Genomic DNA, 9,075 nt, shown 5'->3' on the forward strand with positions numbered 1-9,075 from the left:
CTGGGAGTACATGTTTTACTGGGAAGTGCACAATTCTGGTATATTTTTAGGTAAGAAAAAACACAACTAGCAGCATGGATGTTATAATCCTGTTGTGGTAAGAAAATATATTTTTCTGTATAACATATATCTAGAATGATATACTCTAACATATTAACATCAGGAGTGGGATGCTTTCTTAACTTTTATCCCTGTTTCCTTTTTCAAAGTACATTTTGATTTTTGTCAAAGTAATACATGCACCAAGCTTAAAAAGTCAAGAAATAATAAAAGTCTTAAAGCAACAAACAAAAACAACAAAAAGCTGTCCCCTGTGTCACCAGTTCCACTCCCCAAAGACAAGCATTGTAAACTCTTCTAGCAAATTCTTCTGATATTCACTTTCATATATTTTAGTAACATACTCATGTTGCAATTTTTGATTGATCAGCTGTAGGCATTAACTTTTGGCTTCCTTATCACTACCTCTCCTCGCGTCTTCCTTAAACATAATCATTCTGGAGACTTGTTTTCTTCGATCTGGAAAATTTCCTTGTGTTACATCTTTGACGGTTTTTCCCTCTCTGTCTGTCTTTCTAGCACTCCTGGAGGTCAGTAGATGGACTTGGCCTTTCTGTTCTATTTCCCTTTCTTCATCTTTTGTTCTACTTGACTTTAGCTTCCAACTGTTCTGTTGTTTTTGTTTGCTTTATTTTGTTTGGGTTTTGTTTGTTTTTCATTTTGAGATTCTTCTGCTCTGGTTATTTATTCATTCTATTCTGTCCTTGTCTTATAGATGTAACATCTTCTCATATGTGTTTCGAGGTAGTAATTATGGGGTTTATTATTTTGTGTTTTCTATATGTCCTACATTGTCCATACCACCTCCCTGGATCCTCCTTTTCTGTTTGTTTTGGGCTCTTTCTGTCATGAGGGAGCCTTTCCTCAAATACCTGGTGAGCCTGGGCTGTCCTTATACTCAGGATGAGATACCGAAAAACTGATTTGAAGTGTTATGCGTGAATGTTGATGGAGATTTCAAGAACCTGTGGGTTTCACCAGAGGTTCACCAGACTTTTTGGTCCCCCACAGGTTAGTAGCCAGGTCTTCTCTGGAGCTAGCCACACTCTCCAGGAAGAGTCCTCCAGCTGCCCGCCTGTTGACACCGGTCAGCCTCTGCTGTTCTAGAGACAGGGCAGAGGAGGGGCTGAAGAGCCCACAGGTCAGCACAAGTCTGACTTTAGTCCCTATCTTCTGTCCTCTGCTTTGCCTAGGCCCCCAGGTCCTGACACATCACCACTCAGTTCATCTGGAGAGTAAACCTCCGGACTACACTGGATGGGGGGTGAGAGAAGGGCCGGGTGGAGAGCAGGGATGGGGGCCCCCAGATGGAATGGGGTAGGGGGAGGACCTGAGGGTCCAACTGCTCTATTAACAGACTTTCAGCTACCCCACCCTCATTTTTAGCTCCAAGTCTGACCTCTGCTCCTTGGTTCTTGGTGTCCCTGAGTGCTGAGCCCCTCAGGAGTTTCCGGAGTAAAGCTCTCACTGCTCACAGGAAAGACCCACTGCAGGCAAGTAGTCAGGTCTCCCCATGTTCTGTAAAGTCCGTCACCACTCCTCCAGCCCCTTCACTTGAACTCCTGTCTGTGCTTACCTTGTGTGCTTGGAGTGAACGCTTTTTAAATTCTCATGCTCCATTTTTGTAGGAGGAGCCAAATGCTTATCGCTAAATAGCCACATTCATCTGAAAGCCCTTGTGTTTTCAAAAACAGACTTTTTTTTCAGTTATATCAGAAAATATATATTTTTGGGTGTGTAGATTAGCAATTTGGTCATGGTGAGTGAACGAACAGAACCAAATGAATAAAACACAATTTTAGCACTTAAGGAAGTTACAAATGACTTTGGACAACTTCTAAACAAAATTCACCTACAGAATTCCCATTTTTCCTGACAAAGACTTAAACATCTTTTGAGAATTAATTTAGACAAAAAAAATCAAAATGTTCAGAGACACTATCATTAAAAGCACTGACACGGAATGGGAAATTTTAGCTTCCCCTGCCTAATTTCACTCCAGCCGTACATTCCAGGGTCGGTGTGACTTTCTGGGAGAGCACAGCCAAGACCCTCATGAAGGAGTCTGTGTTCTTTCTCCTGAGCCTCCCTTGAGGCTCTGATTGATGAGGAAACCCCTTCCTCACAGCAACAGCAGAGGCGGATCCTGTCCAGGGCAATTCGGCGACTTTGACTAAAATACTGCTTCCTCCACATGTTGGAGTCCACTCCTGGGAGTGCGGGGCTTTAACCTCCTAAATGCTACAAACCTAGACAGGTATTTAGTCTCCCTGCGTCTCCTGGGAGGACTGATGTCAGAGACTAATTTCCAGAAATCTGTGGTCATCAAGAGGGCTAAGCCCGAGGAATGTTTAAAACCTCTCATGGCCCCACACCGTAAATCTGTGTCTCGACAGCTCATCCCAGGAGCCTGGGCTGTACCGGCAAGGCCATCTGACCGTGTCTGATGAGGTCTGCTCAGCAAAGCAGGTGGTCCCCGTGGCAGACCCCCACATGATGTGACAATCCCTCACCCCGTCAGTCTTCTCTTTTAAGAAATGGAGTTCAAGGCTATAAAGACCTCAGCCTCAGTGACTCAGAGGACCTGAAGGGTCCACCTGCCTCATTATAAATACAGATAAATCGGTGCCCAAGAGGTATGATTTATTCAAGCTTACACTGACCTTTAGAGTCATGGTGGAAATCACCCCAGGTAACCTGGCCGGAAGACCGCTGCACCATCCCCTCTGCCGGAACCGAGATGGCAAAACAAGAGCTTCCAAGGCCCTTATGTGAGCTGCAGCTCAGAAGCCCCTCCCCACCCCATTCCAGAGCAGGTAGCTCACTCCGCCCTGCACAGAGCAACGCCTGAGGGACCCTGGGCAGCTCTGCCTCCCGTGAGCTAAAATTCGCAGGGCAATCATTAACACAGCCTTATACAGTAACACAGGCCCTGCACAGATTCTGGGTGCCCACTGCACTGTGAGGGAGTAAACGTGGATTTCACGGAACACAGAGAAGGAAGGAGAGGTGAGGGGCAAAGGTGAATTTGCCTGAAAATATATTCATTGCACCTTGTTACACTGTTAGACATGTGGCTTTGCCTACTTCCTCTGCTTTAGCTAAACTGATCCTAAAGAACTAAAACGTAAATAAAGTGTCACCTTGAACAAGACGCCTTCATTCATTCAAGCATCTGTTATCCCTGAGTCCACAAATCTCCCCAGTGGGTGGGAGACGCCAACATTAACTTAGGAAACTTGAATACATTGTGATGGGGGCTGGGGGGCTGGGAGGAGAGGTAATTAACTCTGACTGCAGGAGATGGAAACAGCTCCTCAAGGAGGTGCCATTTGCCTGGACTTTGAATAGTGAGTGTGGTGGTGATGAGGAGGAGAGAATATTGCATAAGAAGGAGGCAAGACACTGCAAGAGAACAGCATGGGGAAGGGCAGCGTGAAAGCGTGTGTCTGGCGGGGCTGAGGTGACAGCCTAGACGGTCTGGAGAAGAAGGGAGGAGATGGAGACTGGACAGGCGGAAAGACGGCGTGGGGCAGCTTGCAGAAGGCTTGGGTTCTGAACTAAGGAATTCAGACGTCATTCTTTAGGCAATGGAAAGTCTTTGAAAGCATTGAGCAGGGACGTAACTTGTGAAGAGCTGCAGTCTCCACAGACAACTCAGGCGCAGGGTGGAGGGTTGACTGGAGACGGTGACACTGGAGGCGGGAAGACCCTGCTGTGTCAGTGAACTAAGACGGAAATAATGAGGGCTAAGCTCAAAGAGGGCTAAGAGCAGCAGACAAGGGGAGGCAGATGAAAAGTAATTATAAGGCAGAATTGGCAGAACTGGGGAAAAAGAAGAGTTGTCAAAACCGATTTGTGTATTTCTGGCTTTGGTAACTAGAATAATAATGAGGCTAGTAGCCAAGGTGTAAAACTCAGAAAAAAGGAAAATAACTGAGTGGAAACATTAGATTCAATTCAGGACATACTGAGTTTGATACAGAGATGACCAATAAACAGGAGGAAATTTAGCTCTGCAGCTAAGAAGAGGGCCTGGGGCAGAGGCCTTCACTGGGAATTATCCTTATCCTGACAACACTCGAACCATGGAATTAGAAAATAATCAGGACAAGCAGAGAGTGGATGAGAGAAAAGAGGTTTCCAAATGATATATTACTTCACTCTTGCTGAGTAACAGATTACCCTAAAGCTTAGCAACTTGAAAGAACAAACAACTGTGTGGGTCTGGCTCAGAGTTTCTCCTGAGAGTTCAGTCATGCTGGCAGCCGGGGCTGCACTCACCTGAAGGTTGGACTGGGGCTGGGCACTTGCTTTGAAGCACACTCACATGGCTGCTGTTGGCAGGAGATGTCATTTCCTCGCCATGCAGGCTTCTAGGCAGGGTTCCTCAGGACCTGGCAACTGGCTTCCCCTAAAAGAGAGAAAGTGACCAAGGTAGTGTCTTTTATAACCTAACATTGGGATTGACATGCTACCTCTTCTGTCGTGTTCTGTCACACAGACCAACCCTAGTACAATGCGGGAGGAGATCATACAAAGTGTGAATACCAGGAGAGGGGATCATTGAGACCATCTGGAGGCTGCTCACCACAGATCATCACTAGGAAAACAGCAAAGAAAAAGGACTCATTAAAGGACACAGAGAAAGTAGAAAGAATGCAAGCCCTAATGCACGTAGTTCACATGGATGATTACCATGGATAATGTGACAGGGAGCTTTTCCAGAAGGAAGAAACAGTTAACAGTTTCAAATGCTAAAAATCCCAAGAGGTGGAGCTTAATGAGCACAGAAATTAGGCCACTGGATCTGGTGGTCAGATGTCAGGCCAGTGTGGTCATAGTGACGTGGAAGCAAGTAGAAACTACATTTCAGTAGATAGACAAGGGAATGGAAAACAAAGACATAGGAGACAGTGGTAAATTTAGACCACTTTCAAAAACCTAGGTGATGAAGGGAAGAGAGACCACATGTGGTGGGCAGGGGAAAGCAGTGTCTTGCAGGAAAGCTTTGCTCTTAGCTATAGATGAGTAGAGGGGACAGGTGGAGGGAAAAGTTGGAAGACATGGGTCCCAGGTCCCAGAAGACACACAAGGACAGCAATTGAAAGCACAACTACAAGGATTAACCCCTCTTCCTCCACTGGAAGTAAAGAACAGGTGAGGGAGAGGGTGCAATTAGGAGGAACGCAAGGAGTTTGGAGGGTGCAGGCCTGAGGGTTTCTATTTTCTTCTGCAGACACTGAGAGGAGAGGTGAGGTGACAAAAGGATCTGAAGAGATCAAAGGCTTAGACTGCCTCCAGGGATTTTTCTCCAGGGCCAGGTATTTGCTTTGAGCTATGCCCATGAGCTTCCTACTATTTTGTGGAAGCTTCCTCATCCTCAACAGATGAAGATTAGCACATATTCACATTTCATCTTTTCCTGACTTCTCGCATTCCCCAGAGCCATCGTGGGCATGCAGAATTTTTGTACTCTTTTTAATGATGCACAATTTATGGCCATCCCATATGTTGAGGAGTAGGGTGAGGAGTATCTGTGAAGCATCCATTTATAGCAACACACGGAAGCTCTAGACAAGGTGGGGGGAGAGCTGCAGCCTGACTGCTGGAGGCATTCATTCCCATGGACCACCATCAGGAGAACACGTTGGAGAGCTTCCGCTAGTCCACCACTGCCTCCTCAGCTCTAGGAGCAGTGAACAAGTCAACACCAGTTTCCACCTGAAACTCACCTGAATGATCTGCCCCAGGGCTCCTGGGATGGACTCCTCTGGCTGGGCCACTTTATGACAGAGGCACCTGTAAAACCACAATGGGCAGCAGAGGGGCCGAGCTGAGAGCACTGGACTCATCATCCCTTCATGTCTGTTTTGTGTGAGCGTGAGCAAATGCACTTAACCAAATGTGACTGTGCTTCTTCGTCTGTAAAATGTAAATAAGAAGAAGAATAGACATGCATGTAAGGCAGTGAGCACAGCTCCTGGAATGCAGTTACTGTTGAGCCAACACCAGCTGCTAGAATCGTTGCTGATGTCAGCACTAGTTTTCATAGCCGTGGAGGCAGGACATTCTATCACCAAGGGACTTGGATTATTTAAGTGATTGAGTCAACCTGCCTTTCTATGGCTGCAGCACACAGGGACTCTGGTTGGTATACAAGGAAACGAAACAACATAGTAAAGAAATCTCTGGACGAGCCCTGTCATCCCAAAGATCAGGTACTCCCCTTACCCTGGTTCTACATGAGGTCAGGGCCAGGTTGTGCCCTCAGTTTGGGGTCTTGTTGATTCAATGGCTGGAATCCTGCGTTAATAAAACATACCTTGGGTTGGCCACAGTACAGTCAAGTTTTCTTTGTTCACTCATATTGGCTCCCATCTCCTGGCATCTGCTCTACATAGGTACTTTTGACACAGTACAACTAACCCAGTAAGACCCCTTGTAGACCCATTTTACAGGTAAGGAGGTTAGGACTGAGAGGGGGTAAGGAACTCCCTAGGCTGCACAGCTGGTAACTGCAGAGCTGAGCTTGGCACCTCTTCTTTTCTCTCCCCACTCTGCTCTCTGCCCCTGCCGGGCATCCAGAGATGGTGGGCAGATGGGCAGAAGAGGAACCAGACAAAGTAAGAGACCCCGGCTCTCTTCCTTTGTGTTCTAGGTGGCATCCCTGCACTCCTCCGAGCGCTTGTCTGGATTCTTCCAGGAATCCTAGCCGTCCAGAACCAGAGTCCTGGGACATAATTGCTCAATCAGTGCTTGAGAACTGCACACAGTGTCGTTCCAACCCCTTCCGCATCCCCCCAGTATTCATGTGGGCTCCGGGGAACTCATGACCTCAGCCATCTCAGCAGTCGGGGGATGATTGACTGTCAGAGCACCTTCCCCTATCTGAGCTAAAAGCTTCGCCCATAGTTTCCACCCCCTAATGCAAGTTTGGACTCCTTAGCACGCAACAGAGGTTGAAATTGGGCTTTCTCTACCATTGTCCAGAGCAGCAGGGTCCCTGGAACTCTGCTTCCTGTGCTGCTGTAATCTGAGACTCCCTTTTTGTTGCTCAGAGCACTTTTCCACCCTCTGCAGGTTCCTCACAGCCTTCCACAGTTCCTTGTCCTTCCCTCTATCCTGCCCCCTTCTCAGCCTTCCACGAGCTCCCTAGGCGGTCCACTGAGTTCTCTGGGAAATGTCCCTTCTCTTCTTCCTCTGGGCAATTAGTGACTGCAAAGTCAGACTTGAATGTCTGAGAGCTTCACCACCTTCTCTGCCCTCTTCCATATTAGAGTCTCTGGCCCCTAGTTCCTGGCAGTCTTTTCTCTGAATTCTGAGAGGTCAAAGGGACTCGCTTGCCCAGCCAGATTTCTCCTTTCCCCATGAAGCTCCATAGATGGCTGAATGGTAGTAAGAGGACTCAGAAACTCTGTGGGATGCTTCTTTGCAGTTTCTTCAAAAGGGGCTCTCTCTTGGGTCCCTCCACATTTTGCTTTTGCCACAAGCCCTACACTCCTTCCACCATCAGCCCAACACCCAACTCTTCCACCCCTCTTAGGAGGCAGCTCCAGTGAAGCAGGGACACCTTCAGGGATGGAAGAACACCCCTAACCTCCTGACAGCTAAAAGCACTTTGCCTGATATGGTGGGTAGTGCCTGAACTGAGTTCTCTCCACAGCCTTTTCGTCAGGAAGCACTTTCCTGTGCACTAGGCTCAGCTTGGGGGAGATGGAGAACTTCAAGGAAGAAGCAAGGATGCTGTGGGGCCAGCAGAGCTTCCCAAGGAGCTCAGAGAGAACAGGCTCCTAAAGGGCATCCAGTCATGGGGCTCTGATGCCCAGGCCCCAGCAGCAACATCTGTGCAGGTCGGTGTGTACCACAGAGATCCAGGAGCCAGCATCTGGGGGCGGGGTACACAGGTATCAAGACCTGTGGAAAATTGGGGAGTCTGCAGTTGATAAACAGTCTGCTATTAAATACAGTCAGCTAACTCAAGAAATAAGTATGTCAAATCAAACATTTTTAAAGTTGGTCTTGATGATCACACGAACACAGAGGTTCTTCAACTCATTCAGAAAGCAAGATGAGAAAATGGTAGTCTTTATGGATGCTATGAAGTCTTGATCAAATTAATCAAATTAGAATAATTTTAATAGCAAAAAATATCTATTCATTATATGAGGGTCTATTCATCTTCACCAAAGAAAAAAGCAAGACAGACTATGCCTGAGTTCCCCATTATTATTGTAATTTGGTTTGGGGGACTTTTTCCCCTGAATGTTTTTGGTTGTTTTGTTGTCTATCCCATACAAGCAAACAGGTCAAAGATTTCAGAAAAATGCCTGGGAGGAAAATTAAAACTTGATATCATTCAATGTGTTCTATCAGTCAGTAAATTAAGAATTAATAAAAGCCCACGATTGTCAAATTTTAGAGGCTAGGCTTCTTGGCGGAGCTCTCAGAACACAGCTTGAGAACCACCCATCCAGCCAAACCCTCTCATTCATTTTCTGCAGAAGTTACTAAGGCTCCCAGATATCTTTGAGTTTCACCAAAGTCACCCAGTTAATTATTGACGTGGCAACTCTCCTCCCAAAGAATCATGATAATTTCCTACATCACATGTCTGGGATGCATGTTGGGGATAAAGGAAGGTCCATGTGTGGCGTGGGCCTGAGCTAAGTATGTCTGGTCAGAGTTCAAATCCACCACAGACTGGAAAGCTTTCTAATCCACCTATATGCGGAAGAATAGAAGCCTGGAACTCATTTCAAAAGTTGTTTCTGCTGGTGATTTAAAGACACATCCCCCTCTCTCACAGGGGCACACACATGAACCTGCATGCACATCATCACCTCCAGACATACTCTCCCCGCCCCCGCAGGCCTGAGGTCCAGGTGTGACTTTTTCAGAGCTGCCCAGGAAGGAAGGGACTGGGCTGGGTCCGCGTGCGTCTGTCTCCTCCCCGCTGGAAATGGTTAATTGCCAGCCCCAGGCTGCCTCCAGCCCAGCCCTAATCGGCCTGAT

At 47.1% G+C, this 9,075-nt stretch overlaps 1 long non-coding RNA gene across 1 annotated transcript in view; it reads right to left on the minus strand.

Moving 5' to 3' along the window:
- LOC124236319 (uncharacterized) overlaps nt 1-2,800 on the minus strand; it is a 33,401-nt gene extending 30,601 nt beyond the window's left edge. Inside the window, exon 1 of the long non-coding RNA XR_006887689.1 lies at nt 2,724-2,800. This is a non-coding gene — a long non-coding RNA (uncharacterized LOC124236319). The remainder of the gene's footprint in view (nt 1-2,723) is intronic.
- Nucleotides 2,801-9,075: the final 6,275 nt, after the last annotated feature.

This window comes from Equus quagga, chromosome 2 (genome assembly GCF_021613505.1).
Source record: "Equus quagga isolate Etosha38 chromosome 2, UCLA_HA_Equagga_1.0, whole genome shotgun sequence".
Classification (NCBI taxonomy): domain Eukaryota; kingdom Metazoa; phylum Chordata; class Mammalia; order Perissodactyla; family Equidae; genus Equus; species Equus quagga.